We start from the raw sequence: 19,183 nt of genomic DNA, 5'->3' as shown, positions 1-19,183 counted from the left end.
ACATTCTAAATATAATTTTAAACATTTTAAATTTACTGAGGTTTTTTTTTGGCTTAACATGGTCTCTGTGGTTTATAACATTGTTCATGTCTTTGATTTCCTTGTTGATCTGCTGTCTTGTTCTTTCAATATTGAAAATGTGATATCCAGATTATCAGTGTTTAATTCCCTGTTTCTGACTTTAATTCTGCCAAGTTTTCTTGTATTTTTGGACTCAGTTGTTAGGTGCATATATGTTTTTAATTGTTATATGTTTATGGGAGATTTACCCATTAATTTCTATTAAATGCCATTACTTGTTATTAATTACATATTTTTCTGTCTGGTGTTTGTGCAGCAGCTCCAGTTTTGTTTTATTTTGATAACTTTTGGCATAATATAGCTTCTACTTTTAATCTACTCATGTCTTTGAAATTAAAGCCTCTTTTAGCATCATATAGTCACATCACATTTTTTGTGTATTTGTTATATTTTCTGGCAATCTCTTATTTTGGATTGAAGTGTGAGAGAGAATTTGATATCGAGAGTCATTCTAGAGAAAAATAATTAAAAAGGTGAATTTTCTATTGGGCACAGTGGCTTGTGGTTGTAATTCCAGCACTTTGGGAGACTGAGGCTGGCAGATCACTTGTAGTCAGGAGTTCCAGACTAGCCTGGCCAACATGGTGAAATCCCATCTCTACTAAAAATACAAAAATTAGCTAGGCGTGGTGGTGCATGCCTGTAATCCTAACTACATGGGAGGCTGAGGCACGAAAATCGCTTGAACCTAGGAGGCCTTAGGTTATAGTGAGCTGAGATTGCACCTCTGCACTCCAGCCTGGGGAAGATGCCATCTCAAGAAAAAAAAAAAAGATGAATTATCTGAGTTGGTTTTGAGGTTCCTGAAATTAGTTCCTTAATCTAATTAGATGTAAAGACACAAATAACTCTTTCCGATTATAAAGGAAACACTGATATGTCATGACAAGATATGGCAATAGAGATATAAAAATATCACCATCGGATGCATCTAATCAAATACTGATAAATGGCAAGTTCCTGGAGAACTTGTATTTGATATATTAAGACACTTTTATCAAATTTACATGTAAAATGAGATCAGCTATTTTCTCCTAATGGCTTCAAAGAAAGTAAGGGGGTTGGGGCGGGGGGGAAGGATGAACTCAGGTTTTCAAATTGTTAGCTCAAGCCCCACATACACAACTTGAAAATTTCACTGTCCTCCATGAAAGGAACTCTAATTTCTTTAGCCATAGAACTGAGACTTTTGAAAAACAAGCTCGGAATCTTATCCTATGAATGGCTGAATTACAAGGCAAATTGAATTTCCAACCTCACAGAATGTATGCTGTAAACTGAGGACATTGGGAAGAAACTGGATATTAAACATTGCAATGGGAACATATGGGAAGATTCTGATGAAGCAGGGGACATTGAACCCTTAAATTCTGCTGAGTCTTTTTGCCAGTAGTAACAGCGATCTACCCTGTCTAGATTGACTCAAAATGTCACTGTGATCTATCAATCAGAAATGGGGCTTCTGAAGTTCACATGATTCATAGAATTGTAGCTCAGGCTCATTTTACAGTGGGTCCAGTGACTACTCAAACCTATTCTGTGGTTATTTCCGCAGATTCAGAATGCATAATTGGAAAAGACATACTCAGCACTCGCAGAATTTTCACATTAACTTTGTAACCTATGGAGTGAGGACTATTATGGTAGGAAAGAACAAGTGGAAGCCACTAGAACTGTCTCTATGTAGGAAATAGTAAATCAAAATAGCATCACATTTCTGGTGGGATTGCAGAGATTAGTACTATCATCAAGGACCTAAAAGATCCAGGCCTGGTGAGTTTCACCACATCTTTATTCAGCTCACCTATTTTGCCTGTGTTGAAGTCAAGTGGATATTAAAGAATGACAGAGGGTTATCATAAACTTAACCCAGTGGTGACTCCAATTTTATTTTCTGTTCCAGATGTGATTTTATTAATTGAGTAAGTTAACACATCCCCCGGTATTTTGTACACAGTAATTGATCTGGTAAATGCTCTTTCCTTGGAAACTGTTAATAAAGATCCCCAGACAAAGTTTGCTTTCAGCTGGCAATGACATCAATACTATCCTAAATCTCAGGAGTGTATCAGCTCTCCAGCCCTATGTCATCATTTAGTTTACAGAGATCTTGATTGGTTTTCTTCCACATACTATCACACTGGTCCATAATATTGATCACATTATGCTGATTAAAACTAGTTGGCAAGAAGCAGCACTTTTCAAAACTCTTTGGTAAGACATTTGCATGTCAAAAGGAAGGATATAAATCTTACAAAATTTCAGGGGCATTCTATTTCAGTGAAGTTTCTGGGGGCTCAGGGATGTAAGGAATTTTCAGATATCCCTCTTAAGATGAATAATAAGTTATCAAATCTGCCCTTTTTATAATCTAAACAGAGGTTCGATGCTTAGTGGGCCAATTTGAATTTTAGAGGCAACATATTCCCCATTTGAGAGTATTAGTGAGGCCCATTCACTGAGTGGTCTGAAAGCTGCTAGTTTGGATTGAGGCCCAGAACTAAAGAGGGCTCTGAAAGAGATCTAGATTGCCATTCAAGCTGCTGTGTCAGTTGGGCCATATGATCCAGTAAAGTCAACAATGCCTAAATTTTGGGGGACATTATTTCTTCAAATATTTTTTCTGTCCCTTTTTTTTTGGAAACCAATATTCATGAATTATTTGACTGTGTTTCACAGATATCTGAGACTCTATTTATTTATCTTTATTATTTTCCCTTTCTGTTCTCTGACTGGAGAATACCCAAATTCTCTGATTCTGTCTCATGCTAACTCAAATCTACTCTTTAGTCAGTCTAATAACCTTTTCATGGTAGTTATTATACTTTTAAAGTCCCAAGTTTCAATTTGACTTTTTGTTTTGTTTTAGTTTTATAATTTTTTATTAATATTCTCTATTGGGTAGGGCATAGCTCTGATACTTTCTTATAATTCTTTAGACATGGTTACTTTCAGTTCTCTGCAGATATTTTTAATATCTGATTTAATGCCTTTGTGTATTAAGTGCAACATGTAGCCTCCCTCAAAGACCGTTTCTTTTCTTTTGTTTTGCGTATGAGTTATACTACTTCATTTCTTTTTTTAATAGGCATTTAAATAATATAATGTTTTATATGTCTTTTTTAATGGACATTCAAAATGATATAATATTGTTACCTGGAAATCAGATCCTCTCCCCACAGTTAATATTTTACTGTGTCATTTTTTGTTGTTATTGCTAGTGTTCAATTGTTTACTTGTATTTTTAGATATTCTATACAATTTGTATTTGCTGTTGTGTACGATCACGGAGGTCCCATCTCAGTTAGTTTAATTTAAGGTAATAATTGGAAAGAAATGTCCTTAAATTCTGTGAACCAATACATCTTGTATCCTTGCTGAGTTGCTCACTGGGTGTATTTGGGCAGCTCTTCCACGTTCCAGCCATTTATAACTGTTCTTTAGCCTTCACTTCCTACTTGTGCAGGCAACATCAGCCAAGATGAGAGATTGGGACTTCTCAGGTCATTCCTGGGAATGCATATAGTCCTGTAGTTGTTTTTAGCAACTAAAGAACATCTTGTTATTTTTCAGAGCCCCTGTGCATATCTTATTTTTCAGATATTCATTTTTAAGTTTTAAGGATCTTCTTTGCCTTAATTGGTATCTCTTTCTCATATAGCCACATTATTAACAAAATGACACTAATAGTTTTTGAAAAATGTTCTATAAAATAGAGCTTTTCCCACCAAGTGAGTCCCAAATCACTGCAAATAATGTATTGCCCTGTGATTAAAACTTTTCCCAGGGGGCTGCCAGACAGGTAAAATAATAACAATACTCTGAGGATGGAATTCTTTGAGGTGTTCTCACCCTGTTATTTCCTCTTTGATGACTGCTGTTTTTGGTGGTTTTCATATTTACTGCGTGGCTATGTATTTTCAGTGCTACCAAGAAGCTGGGAATAGAGATAGTTAAAAACACTATAAAGCTTGTTATTACCATTGAGTTTCATAGCTTTCCTTGAATACATGATACGCAGATTATTGGAAGTCTTTGGTTGATTTCCAGAGTTCTGTAGAAGTTAACTTTGACAATTTTTTTCAGTGGTCTCATTGCTTTTATGGATGAATGAATTTTTAGAGATTCTTACTTTGCTATTCCAATGTCCTGCTGCCCCTTAATTTATCTGATTATTTTCCTTGACTAGCACTTTAAATAATGAACACATATTTTTTAAATGCCAAGTATTTCTTACTATGAATTATGTGTTATGTTTCTCTTTGTAGAATTTTATAGAGCTATATATATATATTGACAAATCAGTTTTGTGTTAGGATTTGTCATTTTTGTTTCTAAATTACTCATACTTCAAATTGAGAATAAACACATATTAATGATGAAATAAGTAATACCAACACTGTTGAAACTAAATGTGTTTTGGCTCAACACATGTATTTTAGTTCACATACATACACATAAATAGTTATGAGGTCCTTTATCTTTGTCCATCGATGGTATATCCTTCTTAGAATTCAGAAACTGTTAAAGACATCTGTGAAGTAATTTCTCAAATCCACATTATTTTGAAAGGACAATTATGAAGCCTAGAGGAAACTAAAGTAGAAAGAGGCAAAATCAAAATTGCATAATTCAATATCTCTATTTCTTCAGTAGGACTGGGGCATAAAACAAATTGGTAGAATTTTGGAAGAAACAGTAAATGAAAAGTTAATTTATAAAGTCATATAATTGGATCAAGTGAATTCTCAACTTTTCCTCTCTTTCTAGTTATTTCCCTTTTTATATAAATATACTATTATATATCTCAACTTATTTTCTTCCTTCTCATTGTACTTCCATCTTGATCTGTTATGTTGTTTCTCTACAATCCTTTATGGCAAAATTTGCAAAAGAGTTGTATATATTCAATGCCTCTAATCATGGCCTGTCATTCTTTATTAAAGTACTCCAGTCAGACTTTACCTTTATCATTCTCTGACTCTCTTCTTGGGAACATCAACTGAAATCTTCATACTAAGAAAATCAACAGTAGATTTTCAACCCTTATTTTATTTGACCTGCTAGTCGCATTTAATATTGTTAATCTTTTTTTTTTTTTTCCTGTTTTCTCACAGGCCATCAGCATATCACAGCCTCCCAGTTCCCCTCCTACTACTTTGGCTTTTCTTTTTCAATCTACTTTTCTATTTCATCCTTATCTCCCAGACCTCCTTGTAATGAACAGCCCTGATAATTATTAGGCCACTTATATTCTCTATCTAGACTCCTTCCTAGGTGATCTCATCTGGATTCATGACTTTATCACCATAAAACATAATCTATTTCTTAATGAATCCAAAATTTGTATCCCTAGTACCTCATCTATAACCTCCTTGGTCTACTATATTAAACTCTTGTCTTGGAATCTCCACTTGGATGGGAAGCATTTTAACTGAAACATATCCATAACTGAATTTTTCAGCATCTCCTTGAGTCTGTTTCTCCTGCAATAATTTCATATCTGCAGTTACATCAGTCAAGACTGTTAAAATTATCATGGACTCCCTCTCTTTGCCTCACATCTTATTTGATCTGTCAGCAAGATCGACTGAGTGTACTTCTAAATACAATCGGAATTTGACCAATTCATACCATGCCCACTGCTACCACTCTGGCCCAAAATGCCACCCTCTGTCACTGAAATCATTGCAATAGCTTCCCAACTCTTCTTCTTACTTTCTGTCCTTGTTTGCCTGTACAGTCTATCTGAACCAGACTGCCAAACTAGTTATTTTAAATCATAATTGAGAGATGACATTACTCTTTCATTCAAATCCTCCAAATAGTTCCCTATTTCTTGTAAAATCAAAGTTAAAGTCTTTATCAAAGCCCAAAAGGTCATAGACAATTTTATCACCCTGTCATCTCTCTGACCTCATCTTATTTTACTTAACTGTGTCTGCATTTTGCTATGTCTTCTAAAAGCTAGGCCTGTGCCTAATTCAAGGCATTTGTATTATCTATTCCCTGTGCCAGGTATAGGCTTCCCTAGGACACCCTTGCTTTCAAATCTTCATTTAGATGCCTCTTACCCAGTAATGTCTTCCATACCTACTATTTTTAAAATTGTTACTACGTTCTATTCCAGCAACTCTTTATCCTACTTCCTCACTCTATTTTCTCCATAGTATTTATTATAATACTTAAAACATTGTAAATGTCATTTATTTTTTCTTTTTGTCTGTGTCCTCCCACTGAAAATCCTAGTGTGTAAAGTTCATGATGAAATGAAGTTGTATATGTTCTTTCACTCCTTAATTCCTCAATTTATCAACACATAATAAGCACTCAATACTTATTTACTGAATGAGTGAATGTTTATTTACAAACTGACTTTCTTCTTTTATTATATTTTTGTAAAAAAGAAGATAGAAGTACCCTTATGGTTGCAAACTACAACAACCAGCCTAACTATAGAACTCCAAAGTAAAAATGCTTAAAAGCTTTATCAAATTATAAGGCTATTTTAATAACAGAATAATCATCCCTCTTCCTTTTGTTCAAGGCCTTTTCTTTTTCTGTTATGCTATGCTTAGTATGTGGCAGAAAATCAGAATTATAAAACCTTTAATAATAAGCACAAGTGTTTGTATCAATAAAACCTTGAGAGGTTATCAGTTCTTGGTTTGATTCAGAATATCATAAGCTCTCTTGCTTATCTTCTGTTTTCCAGAAGTGTTCAGTAGACTTCCCCTTACAACTCCTTAGTCAGAACTAGATCATATGCTAACTCTTGGTTAATTGATGGCATGAAGAAATAAAAATGCCATCATGGAGACGAATCATTATTTACCCCTTGGGTAGGAACAGCGGAATTCCTTTCCTGAGCAAAATGTTCCTTACCAATATCTGAAGAAATAGAGTTTTCATAGCATGAAATTATGCAATAGCAAATTTCATAGCAATTTCTGGAGAAATAGAGTTTTCATGAAGGGTGAATTGGCACTTTGATTAGCAATTACCAGGATTTGCCATAGCTCTTTCTTTCCTCCAAGTCTAGAGTAAGTCCTTCTTTCATTAAAATTGGTAAACAAAGAACAGTATTTACAAAATCATGAGATTTATAAGACAAACCTGAATTAAAACCATGGCTCCTACACTAGACTGATGACCTTGAGCAATTTTCTAATTGTTAACTGCTTCCTCTTTAAACTAATTAGAATACATCCTGGATCATAGGGCTCTTGTGAGTATTCCATGAAATAACATGTGCATATACTTATCAGAATACAACTTATAGGAAAAGCTCAGTAAATATTTTTAATATTATTAATATATATTCAAAAAAGCAAATGCATTTATAATATAACAATGTTCTTATATGTTTCACCTGTTTGAAAATCTCTATAACAGGTAGGCAAAGCTGTTATTAGTGTCTTCCACTGTTGAGGAAAGTAAGTCATAAATATTTGAATAGTTGCTCAAAGTCAAACAAGTAACAACTGTTGACCTCTAACAAAGGTAGACACAAACCTCATGCCTGTGCGTTTCCTGTTCAAAATCATGATTATCATGATTTTGAAGGTAAGGATGAAACTAGCAATCTAAAACAATGAGATCCAAATAACCACACTGAAGAAAATAATTTTTTGAAGAACTAGATTTTGTTCAGTTGACAACGTATTTATTTTGCATCTACTCTGTTCTTGTTGCACTAGAGGTAGTTAAAGTATTATTAATCCTTTTATAATTATCCAATCAAACATGATTTTAATCTTTCATATAAAATGACTTGGTCCAATCAATATTTCAATTAGAAACAATTATATGGGGGCCTAAAATCACGAAAAAATACACCTGTACCAATAAAAAAAAAAATACTTTTGGCTTTTGGGATTAAAACAAAATTTTGAGATGATGAAGGCAAATGTTGGCCAGGCCAAGTATAATCATACATAGAAACAAAAACACAATTAGCCCCATAAGTGGTTAATCTGTTCCTAACTATGACAAAAGTCTCACACAATGCAGTTTCCTGTGACCACATAATGTCCTCAGTATTCTGCCTCTCTTCCTTGATTTTTAAGGTATCTTTCATACCATATAAAAATGTCCCAATAGATGAGTAAAGTAAGTAGCCTCCATTGATCTGCACCTACTGGTGTGTTTGTGTAATCTCCCTCCTCTAAGGGTGAGTTGGACTTCTTTTACTTGTTTCTAGTGAATGGGATATGGCAGAAGTAATGAGATGTCACTTGTAGAATTGGGTTATCTAAGGACTGTGGCTTACGAACCAGGGGCTCTCTCTAATTCCCTCACTGATGACTTGCTCTGCAATTTTGGAAGCCAGGCCCTCTATTATAATGTAGCCATGTGGGAAGGCCTACGTAAGTGAACTTGGAAGCAAATTTTCTCAGACCCGCCAACAGATACAAGAATGTACTAAGCAAACTAACACAGGAACAGAAAGCCAAACGCCGCATGTTCTCACTCACAAGTGGGAGTTGAACAGTGAGAACACATGGACACAGGGAGGGGAACATCACACACTGGGCCTGTCAGGGTGTCGGGGGCAAGGTGAGGGAGAGCATTAGGACAAATACCTAACTCGTGAGGCTTAAAACCTAGGTGATGGGTTGATGGGTGTGGCAAACCACCATGGCATATGCATGTCTACGTAACAAACCTGCAACATTCTGCACATGTATCCCAGAACTTAAGGTAAAATAAAATAAAAATTAAAAAAAAAGTATGTACTCAGAAGCAGATCCTTCCTCAACCAAGTCTTGAAATATAGGAACCCCTAGTCAATCCTTTAGAAAGATGCTGATTCAGCAAAACTGCCCCCAGATTCCTGCCACAAAAAAACTGAAATAATAACTGTTTTCAGCCAGTAAATTGTGGGATATTTGTTACACAGCAACATACAACTAACACAATAAGAGAAAATAGTACTTTTTACATTCTGAATCTGTTTGAAACTGTAGCATGAGTATATTAAACCAACCATCCTGGTGGTTTTATAAATGTTTTAGCCATTCCAGTTGGATGACATACTCTCAAGGGTGGTGAATAGAGCAGTGATTCTCAAAGGATACAGAAGCATGCCTATTAGGGTGCATGAATTTGAATATCCAAGGTGAATAGCCTACTCTCTCGGTGATTCAGAGATATTTTCTTCCCTGCCCATCAGGAATCACCATGTAACATAAATTGGGAATTAAAATATTGGCACAAATTGTAACCTTGTTAACCAACTATAAATAACCTATGAATGCTTTAGTATCCCTGGAAGATTTCATATTTACCTTTTGTTGTTAAGTCCTTCCAATGATGACTCTGTGTAGAGTATGTGTGTGTATGGTGTGTGTGTCTGTGTACGTGGCATTTCTGTGGGAACACTATAATATCTGAACAGGATATTACTATTTTATTTCATTTCACTTTCTCTCTCTTGCTCACCCTTATTCCCTGTGCTCCTGACTTGTATATGAAATACCATTAGGCAAGTGTTGCCCAGGCATAGAATATTCAATAAATGTAATCTCCAGTGGTTCAAGCAAATATATTTTAAGATTCTATAGGATTTAAAATGAGAAATTAATTATGCCTGTCCTGAGAAATATCTTCCAGAAAATATGACTATATGTCTCAGGGGCCTTAACAGTCCAGGAATCCAAACAGGGCTGATTAAGAAAATCTTTGTAGAAATATTTGTATATATATTAACTCGACAGTTTAAGAAAATGATGGAAGAAGTGGAGTCTTTCTATCAAAGGAATGCTTTTAAAATGAAATAACATGATCCTCAGCTTGAGTATTTATTTGCTCCACCTTACCACATCATAGACAAAAAAAAAAAAAAAAAAAATACACAGCCCGTTCACCTATTTAATTAAAACATTCACAGTTTGATGAAAAACACACAGTAGATGTAACTATTCCAAGTTTGTAGCTGAGAAAACTGAGATTAAAAAAAAAAAAAGTGAACAGTACTTTCAAATCAGTATGCTAGCACCGACTTGTGCATTACTACAAAACTCTATGAAAGCCAGATGATCTGTATAATTCTAGTGAGAAGTGACAAAGAAGAGATTAGGGTTCCACTGTTAAGAGGCTGAGGAAATGAGACTGCCAGTGGTTTCAACAAATACATAAAACCCAAGAGAAATGCATGTGTAGACACAGAGACTGGGCAATCGGGCGGCTTCCCTTCATACTTCTCCACATCCCTAAGATATCTTTGGCATACTGATACAGCATGTAAAGAAAGCAGTTACCCGGGGTAAAACTTAAAACAAATAAGCAAACAAAACATGAGAAACAATTTTGTAAACTCTCTATTCTAAGACAGACCAATCCCAGTGGATATTCCTGGCACAGGTGCACACAGTCACTTTGAGCATGTAATACTACTTAGTGCAATTATGTGAGTTATTCTATTATCTATACTTTAAATGCTAAATATGTTTTCAAGGAATTCACTGTTTGATAAATCACAATTAAAAGCTGAAATGAGAAATTATATGATTATTTCAGAATTAAAATGAGAAATAACAGAAAAGGGAAAATGCTCTGCTTTTAATTTAAAATTCAGTACTACTTAAAGTGAATAGTGCAAAACCATATTATATAATAGTTGCAAATAATATAATCATATAGTTTATTAATGAAATATGTTAATTAGCTATACCATAGTTACTAAATTATTGTAATATGGATTAGTTATAATTAATATAAACTAGTAAAAACACACTTGCACTCATTTTAAGAAGGCTAATATAAATTATCACTAAAATATTTGTTTACTGAAGGTACATAAATTATTTTATTTAGGTTTTCTGGGCATAATTGCCAATATGACAAATCTCAAATAGAAAACTGTCTTCCTCAAAATCTTGTCATCTGACAACCTTTTTAAGCAAACACTTGATTGACATTTGCTTTTTCCTATAGGGCCAGTACTCAAACCTGGAGTGACAGTTCACCTTTTTGTTGTTGTTGTTGTTGTTGTTTGCCAGTAATACAGAGTTAGAACTGAATTTCAAGGCATACTAATTGACTCCCTTTGAGGAAGGAAGGTAGGTGCAAACTGTAAGGAACAGCAGGGAAATTTGGTTTAGTGTGAATCTTAGTATCAGCCAGGTATGAGAAGCCAACAGAGAAAAAAGACATCACAGCAGGTAGCAACTGGCTTAGTGTGAAAACTACTCAGGATACTGGTTGAAAAAAAAGGTAAATCCAATTGAGGTCCATTTCTGGTGAGAATGGTATAGCCCAGTTTTTGCCTACATTCGATATGCCCTTAAAATTGGTAAGTGTTCACTTTCCCTTTCTCCAGGAGCATATGTTGGTGGGGTGGCGGTTATTTGGAAAAGCATAGCTTTAGTGAAAAGAGATTTAGGCTTTAACTCAATGTGATAAATCATTTAATTAGCTACCATTTAACTCTCAAGTTGAATGCTCATTGAACAAAGACAACACCATTCAGAGAGGTTGGTATGGGAAATAAAGTTACCAACCATCACCTCTAAGTGATTTGTAGGAATTGGTAAACTTTTAGAACAAACTGAATGTACTATGTATGTTGGTATATGTGGAAGAGAGCACTTTGTTTAAAATCTTTGTTCAGAAGATATCCTTTTTAATCTCAAATAGCATATATTTTTAAGAAGGTTTTAGTATTCCTCATTCTACTTTTCCTCTTCTAGATGATTAATTTAATAAAATTAAACACAGTGGAATAGACAAAAGTTGCTTTTAAAACGTTACCAAAATGAATAGCCTAATACATTCGAGAAGAAAGTGAAAAGTTAAATTTATAGTATACTCTTAAAAACTAGAAGATGACACATAATGGATTCGATGAAGCTATGATTACGTTATTAATACAATCATTTAGAGCCAAATCTAAGCTTGCACAGAATGTTAAGACTCATAGCCAAAATCACTCTGCAATATTGGCACAGTTCATCTATTTATGTTAGATTGGATCAATATAAAGATTTTTCTTAATGTGGATTTTATAGCCAAAGATAAAACCAAATGAATAAACAATATTGAAATCATTATTCTATGTTTAGCTTCTCCAGAACAAAATTCACATTTTGGCTCTGTCCACATGATAGTAATTGTGGGGAGAGGGAGGGAGAAATAGAGGTTTTTTGTTTTTTGTTTTTGTTTTTTTTTGGCATTGTGCCAAATTACCAGATGAACAATGATAAATAGCACTGAAACTTTATGCTTAGGAAGTTTATTATTACATTAAATTATCTTTTTTACCTACTTTTTCAAAATAGAGACGTGAGAGAGGGGAGCAGTGCATACATTTAATAGGAAAGGCAAGCTTTCATCAAATGTAGCAGATGAGGTTTATTCATTTTAATTCTAGAATTTGGGGGAAAAGTTTATACATTTATATATGTTATGTTTTAAATAACATGTTTTTATGTTTAATTTGACCAATATAAAAGTAAAAACAATTCATTGCCCTTACAGAGTATCAAAATATTAGCTACAGGATAAAATATTCGTAAATTGATTTAAAAAGCAAATTTCTTAAGAACAATGAAAATTCAATTTGCTGTGCACAGAAATATTTTTATCAATTTCCATAACCTACACAGCATTAATTATTTTGGTTCCTCTGAATATACACACACACATACACATTATGCCTACCTAAAATAATTAAATACATCTCTATTTAGTGGAATGCCATAGCAAATAAATTCAGATAAAAATTAAACTTCATGTTTCAAACTATTAAAGCACATTAAGAAATGTAGTGACTACACACAAAAGCTTTGTGTGCATTCAAAACTTATTTCCACTCTGACTCTGTCACTATCTAACCCCAATGACACTAAACAAATTACTTAAAGTTTCAGAACACCTATTCCCTTATCTGTAAAGGGGAGAAATATTATTTACTTCAGAGGTTGTTAAAAAGAGAAAAAGTTGTTTGCCTGTGTAATAAAGTGCTTGTCCCAATGACTAGAAATGCCTCTCTATATGTTTGATGATAATTAATAAATATGACTAAGCAACTTATGTTATTGCTTTACTGGAAAAATCCTAGAAGACTCTCATATCTTTATTCAAATACCCCCATTTCAAGCCATTCTTTTCCTGAAAAATTATCTTACTATAACTCTTTTTAGTAGGCATTGTCTAGTGACAATAATAATCATAATATGGAAAGTACTCAATAGTGATAGCCATAATTTAAGGTTATCCTTACTAAGTACTTTCCACATGCTAGGCACTGTGCTAAACACTTCAATGTGTCTCTCTTTGTGTAACCTCACAGAGTCACTCTAATTCCAGTATAGCATTTAGATGGTCAAATAGATATCCCATCTGGCATGATGGCAGTGAGTGAAGGGGAATGCACTGAGAATCCATGCATACCTCATTTTTAAAGAAACAATAGATGCGGACAAATATAACCACTTATATTGTGAATTCTCCATCCAGCATAATTGGTAGATTGCCAACCTGTAATACATCAGTGGAACATATTCTAAAGATACAACTATGGCAACGGACTTGGAATAAAAGACTTGAGTATTTGTTCCCGACTTTGACATTTAGAAAACATGGAATTCTTAGAAAATTACTTATACTATTAATTCTTCAAGTTCTTCATCTATGAAATTAAAATAATCCATTACTCTTTGTCCTTTTTGTCGATTAAAGGGACAGACTGATTAAAGGATTAAATGTTAGATAGATGATGCTATTATGCATCTGCATCATCAGGTTGATTTTATTTGCATTTTTATAAACATTGATGAAACTTAGTGATAGTTTCAATGACGATTACTGTGAAACAAACCACTCCAAAATGTAGTCACGTGAAACAGATTAGATTTTGAGACTCAGGAATTCAGAAAGATCACAGAAGAGATGGTATATGTCAGGGGGCGGAGCAAGATGGCCGAATAGGAACAGCTCCAGTCTCCAACTCCCAGCGCGAGCGACACAGAAGACCAGTGATTTCTGCATTTTAAACTGAGGTACTGGGGTCATCTCACTAGGGAGTGCCAGACAATTGGTGCTGGTCAGCTGCTGAAGCCCGACCAGCAAGAGCTGAAGCAGGGCGAGGCATCGCCTCACCTGGGAAGCACAAGGGGGAAGGGAATCCCTTTTCCTAGCCAGGGGAACTGACACACACAACACCTGGAAAATCGGGTAACTCCCACCCCAATACTGTGCTTTAAGCAAACGGGCACACCAGGATATTATATCCCACACCTGGCCAGGAGGGTCCCATGGCCACGGAGCCTCCCTCATTGCTAGCACAGCAGTCTGTGATCTAACCACAAGGCAGCAGCCAGGCTCAGGGAGGGACGCCCACCATTGCTGAGGCTTAAGTAGGTAAACAAAGCCACTGGGAAGCTCGAACTGGGTGGAGCTCACAGCAGCTCAAGGAAACCTGCCTGTCTCTGTAGACTCCACCTCTGGGGACAGGGCACAGCTAAACAAAAACAACAACAAAAAAAGCAGCAGAAACCTCTGCAGACACAAACGACTCTGTCTGACAGCTTTGAAGAGAGCAGTGGATCTCCCCACATGGAGGTTGAGATCTGAGAAGGGACAGACTGCCTGCTCAAGTGGGTCTTGACCCCTGAGTAGCCTAACTGGGAAACATCCCCCACTAGGGGCCGTCTGACACCCCACACCTCACAGGGTGGAGTACACCCCTGAGAGGAAGCTTCCAAACTAAGAATCAGACAGGTACACTCGCTGTTCAGCAATAGTATATATTCTGCAACCTCTGCTGCTGATACCCAGGCAAACAGGGTCTGGAGTGGACCTCAAGCAATCTACAACAGACCGACAGCTGAGGGTCCTGACGGTTAGAAGGAAAACTATCAAACAGGAAGCACACCTATACCAAAACTCCATCAGTACGTCACCATCATCAAGGACCAGAGGCAGATAAAACCACAACGATGGGGACAAAGCAAGGCAGAAAAGCTTGAAATTCAAAAAATAAGAGCGCATCTCCCCCTGCAAAGGAGTGCAGCTCATCGCCAGCAACGGATCAAAGCTGGTCAGAGAATGACTTTGACGAGATGAGAGAAGAAGGCTTCAGTCCATCAAACTTCTCAGAGCTAAAGGAGGAATTATGTACCCAGCGCAAAGAAACTAAAAATCTTGAAAAAAGAGTGGAAGAATTGATAGCTAGAATAATTGATGCAGAGAAGGTCATAAACGAAATGACAGAGATGAAAACCATGACACGAGAAATACGTGACAAATCCACAAGCTTCAGTAACCGACTCGATCAACTGGAAGAAAGAGTATCAGCGATGGAGGATCAAATGAATGAAATGAAGCAAGAAGAGAAACCAAAAGAAAAAAGAAGAAAAAGAAATGAACAAAGCCTGCAAGAAGTATGGGAGTATGTAAAAAGACCAAATCTACGTTTGATTGGGGTGCCTGAAAGTGAGGGGGAAAGTGGAACCAAGTTGGAAAACACTCTTCAGGATATCATCCAGGAGAACTTCCCCAACCTAGTAGGGCAGGCCAACATTCAAATTCAGGAAATACAGAGAATGCCACAAAGATACTCCTCCAGAAGAGCAACTCCAAGACACATAATTGCCAGATTCACCAAAGTTGAAATGAAGGAAAAAATCTTAAGGGCAGCCAGAGTGAAAGGTCGGGTTACCCACAAAGGGAAGCCCATCAGACTAACAGCAGATCTCTTGGCAGAAACTCTACAAGCCAGAAGAGAGTGGGGGCCAATATTCAACATTCTTAAAGAAAAGAATTTTAAACCCAGAATTTCATATCCAGCCAAACTAAGTTTCATAAGTGAAGGAGAAATAAAATCTTTTACAGATAAGCAAATGCTTAGAGATTTTGTCACCACCAGGCCTGCCTTACAAGAGACCCTGAAGGAAACCCTAAACATGGAAAGGAACAAACGATACCAGCCATTGCAAAACATGCCAAAATGTAAACACCATCGAGGCTAGGAAGAAACTGCATCAATTAACGGGCAAAATAACCAGTTAATATCATAATGGCAGGATCAAGTTCACACATAACAATATCAACCTTAAATGTAAATCGACTAAATGCTCCAATTAAAAGACACAGACTGGCAAACTGGATAAAGACTCAAGACCCATCAGTCTGCTGTATTCAGGAGACCCATCTCACATGCAGAGACATACATAGGCTCAAAATAAAGGGATGGAGGAAGATCTACCAAGCAAATGGAGAACAAAAAAAAAGCAGGGGTTGCAATCCTAGTCTCTGATAAAAGAGACTTTAAACCATCAAAGATCAAAAGAGACAAAGAAGGCCATTACATAATGGTAAAGGGATCAATTCAACAGGAAGAGCTAACTATCCTAAATATATATGTACCCAATACAGGAGCACCCAGATTCATAAAGCAAGTCCTTAGAGGCTTACAAAGACATTTAGACTCCCATACAATAATAATGGGAGACTTCAACACTCCACTGTCAACATTAGACAGATCCACGAGACAGAAAGTTAACAAAGATATCCAGGAATTGAACTCATCTCTGCACCAAGCAGACCTAATAGACATCTATAGAATTCTCCACCCCAAATCAACAGAATATACATTCTTCTCAGCACCACATCGCACTTATTCCAAAATTGACCTCATAATTGGAAGTAAAGCACTCCTCAGCAAATGTACAAGAACAGAAATTATAACAAACTGTCTCTCAGACCACAGTGCAATCAAACTAGAACTCAGGACTAAGAAACTCAATCAAAACCACTCAACTACATGGAAACTGAACAACCTGCCCTGAATGACTACTGGGTACATAACGAAATAAAGGCAGAAATAAAGATGTTCTTTGAAACCAATGAAAACAAACATACAACATACCAGAATCTCTGGGACACATTTAAAGCAGTGTGTAGAGGGTAATTTATAGCAGTAAATGCCCAAAAGAGAAAGCTGGAAAGATCTAAAACTGACACTCTAACATCACAATTAAAAGAACTAGAGAAGCAAGAGCAAACACATTCAAAAGCTAGCAGAAGGCAAGAAATAACTAAGATCAGAGCAGAACTGAAGGAGATAGATACACAAAAAACCCTCTAAAAAAATCAATGAATCCAGGAGTTGGTTTTTTGAAAAGATCAACAAAATTGACAGACCGCTAGCAAGACTAATAAAGAAGAAAAGAGAGAAGAATCAAATAGATGCAATAAAAAATGATAAAGGGGATATCACCACCGACCCCACAGAAATACAAACTACCATCAGAGAATACTATAAACACCTCTACGCAAATCAACTAGAAAATCTAGAAGAAATGGATAATTTCCTGGACACTTACACTCTTCCAAGACTAAACCAGGAAGAAGTTGAATCCCTGAATAGACCAATAGCAGGCTCTGAAATTGAGGCAATAATGAATAGCCTACCAACCAAAAAAAGTCCAGGACCAGATGGATTCACAGCTGAATTCTACCAGAGGTACAGAGCTGGTACCATTCCTTCTGAAACTATTCCAATCAATAGAAAAAGAGGGAATCCTCCCTAACTCATTTTTTGAGGCCAACATCATCCTGATAGCAAAGCCTGGCAGAGACACACAAAAAAAGAGAATTTTAGACCAATATCCCTGATGAACATCGATGCAAAAATCCTCAATAAAATACTGGCAAACCAGATTCAGCAGCACAAAGCTTATCCACCATGATCAGGCAGGCTTCATCCCTGGGATGCAAGGCTGGTTCAACATTCGCAAATCAATAAACGTAATCCAGCATATAAACAGAACCAAAGACAAGAACCACATGATTATCTCAATAGATGCAGAAAAGGCTTCTGACAAAATTCAACAGCCCTTCATGCTAAAAATGCTCAATAAATTAGATTTTGATGGAATGTACCTCAAAATAATAAGAGCTATTTATGACAAACCCACAGCTAATATCATACTGAATGGGCAAAAACTGGAAAAATTCCCTTTGAAAACTGGCACAAGACAGGGATGCCCTCTCTCACCACTCCTATTCAACATAGTGTTGGAAGTTCTGGCTAGGGCAATCGGGCAAGAGAAAGAAATAAAGGGTATTCAGTTAGGAAAAGAAGAAGTCAAATTGTCCCTGTTTGCAGATGACATGATTGTATATTTAGAAAACCCCATTGTCTCAGCCCAAAATCTCCTTAAGCTGATAAGCAACTTCAGCAAAGTCTCAGGATACAAAATTAATGTGCAAAAATCACAAGCATTCTTATACACCAGTAACAGACAAGCAGAGAGCCAAATCAGGAATGAACTTCCATTCACAATTGCTTCAAAGAGAATAAAATACCTAGGAATCCAACTTACAAGGGATGCAAAGGACCTCTTCAAGGAGAACTACAAACCACTGCTCAGTGAAATAGGACACAAACAAATGGAAGAACATACCATGCTCATGGATAGGAAGAATCAATATCGTGAAAATGGCCATACTGCCCAAGGTTATTTATAGATTCAGTGCCATCCCCATCAAGCTACCAATGAGTTTCTTCACAGAATTGGAAAAAACTGCTTTAAAGTTCATATGGAACCAAAAAAGAGCCCGCATTGCCAAGACAATCCTAAGTCAAAAGGACAAAGCTGGAGGCATCACGCTACCTGACTTCAAACTATACTACAAGGCTACAATAACCAAAACAGCATGGTACTAGTACCAAAACAGAGATATAGTCCCATGGAACAAAACTGAGTCCTCAGAAATAATACCACACATCTACAGCCATCTGATCTTTGACAAACCTGAGAAAAACAAGAAATGGGGAAAGGATTCCCTATTTAATAAATGGTGCTGGGAAAATTGGCTAGCCATAAGTAGAAAGCTGAAACTTTATCCCTTCCTTACTCCTTATACGAAAATTAATTCAAGATGGATTAGAGACTTAAATGTTAGACCTAAGACCATAAAAACCCTAGAAGAAAACCTAGGTAGTACCATTCAGGACATAGGCATGGGCAAGGACTTCATGTCTAAAACACCAAAAGCAAGGGCAACAAAAGCCAAAATTGACAAATGGGATCTAATTAAACTAAAGAGCTTCTGTACAGCAAAAGAAACTACCATCAGAGTGAACAGGCAA

This window comes from Piliocolobus tephrosceles, chromosome 13 (genome assembly GCF_002776525.5).
Source record: "Piliocolobus tephrosceles isolate RC106 chromosome 13, ASM277652v3, whole genome shotgun sequence".
Lineage (NCBI taxonomy): Eukaryota > Metazoa > Chordata > Mammalia > Primates > Cercopithecidae > Piliocolobus > Piliocolobus tephrosceles.
The sequence above is the reverse complement of the archived record's forward strand: the minus strand, read 5'-3'. Positions refer to the sequence as shown.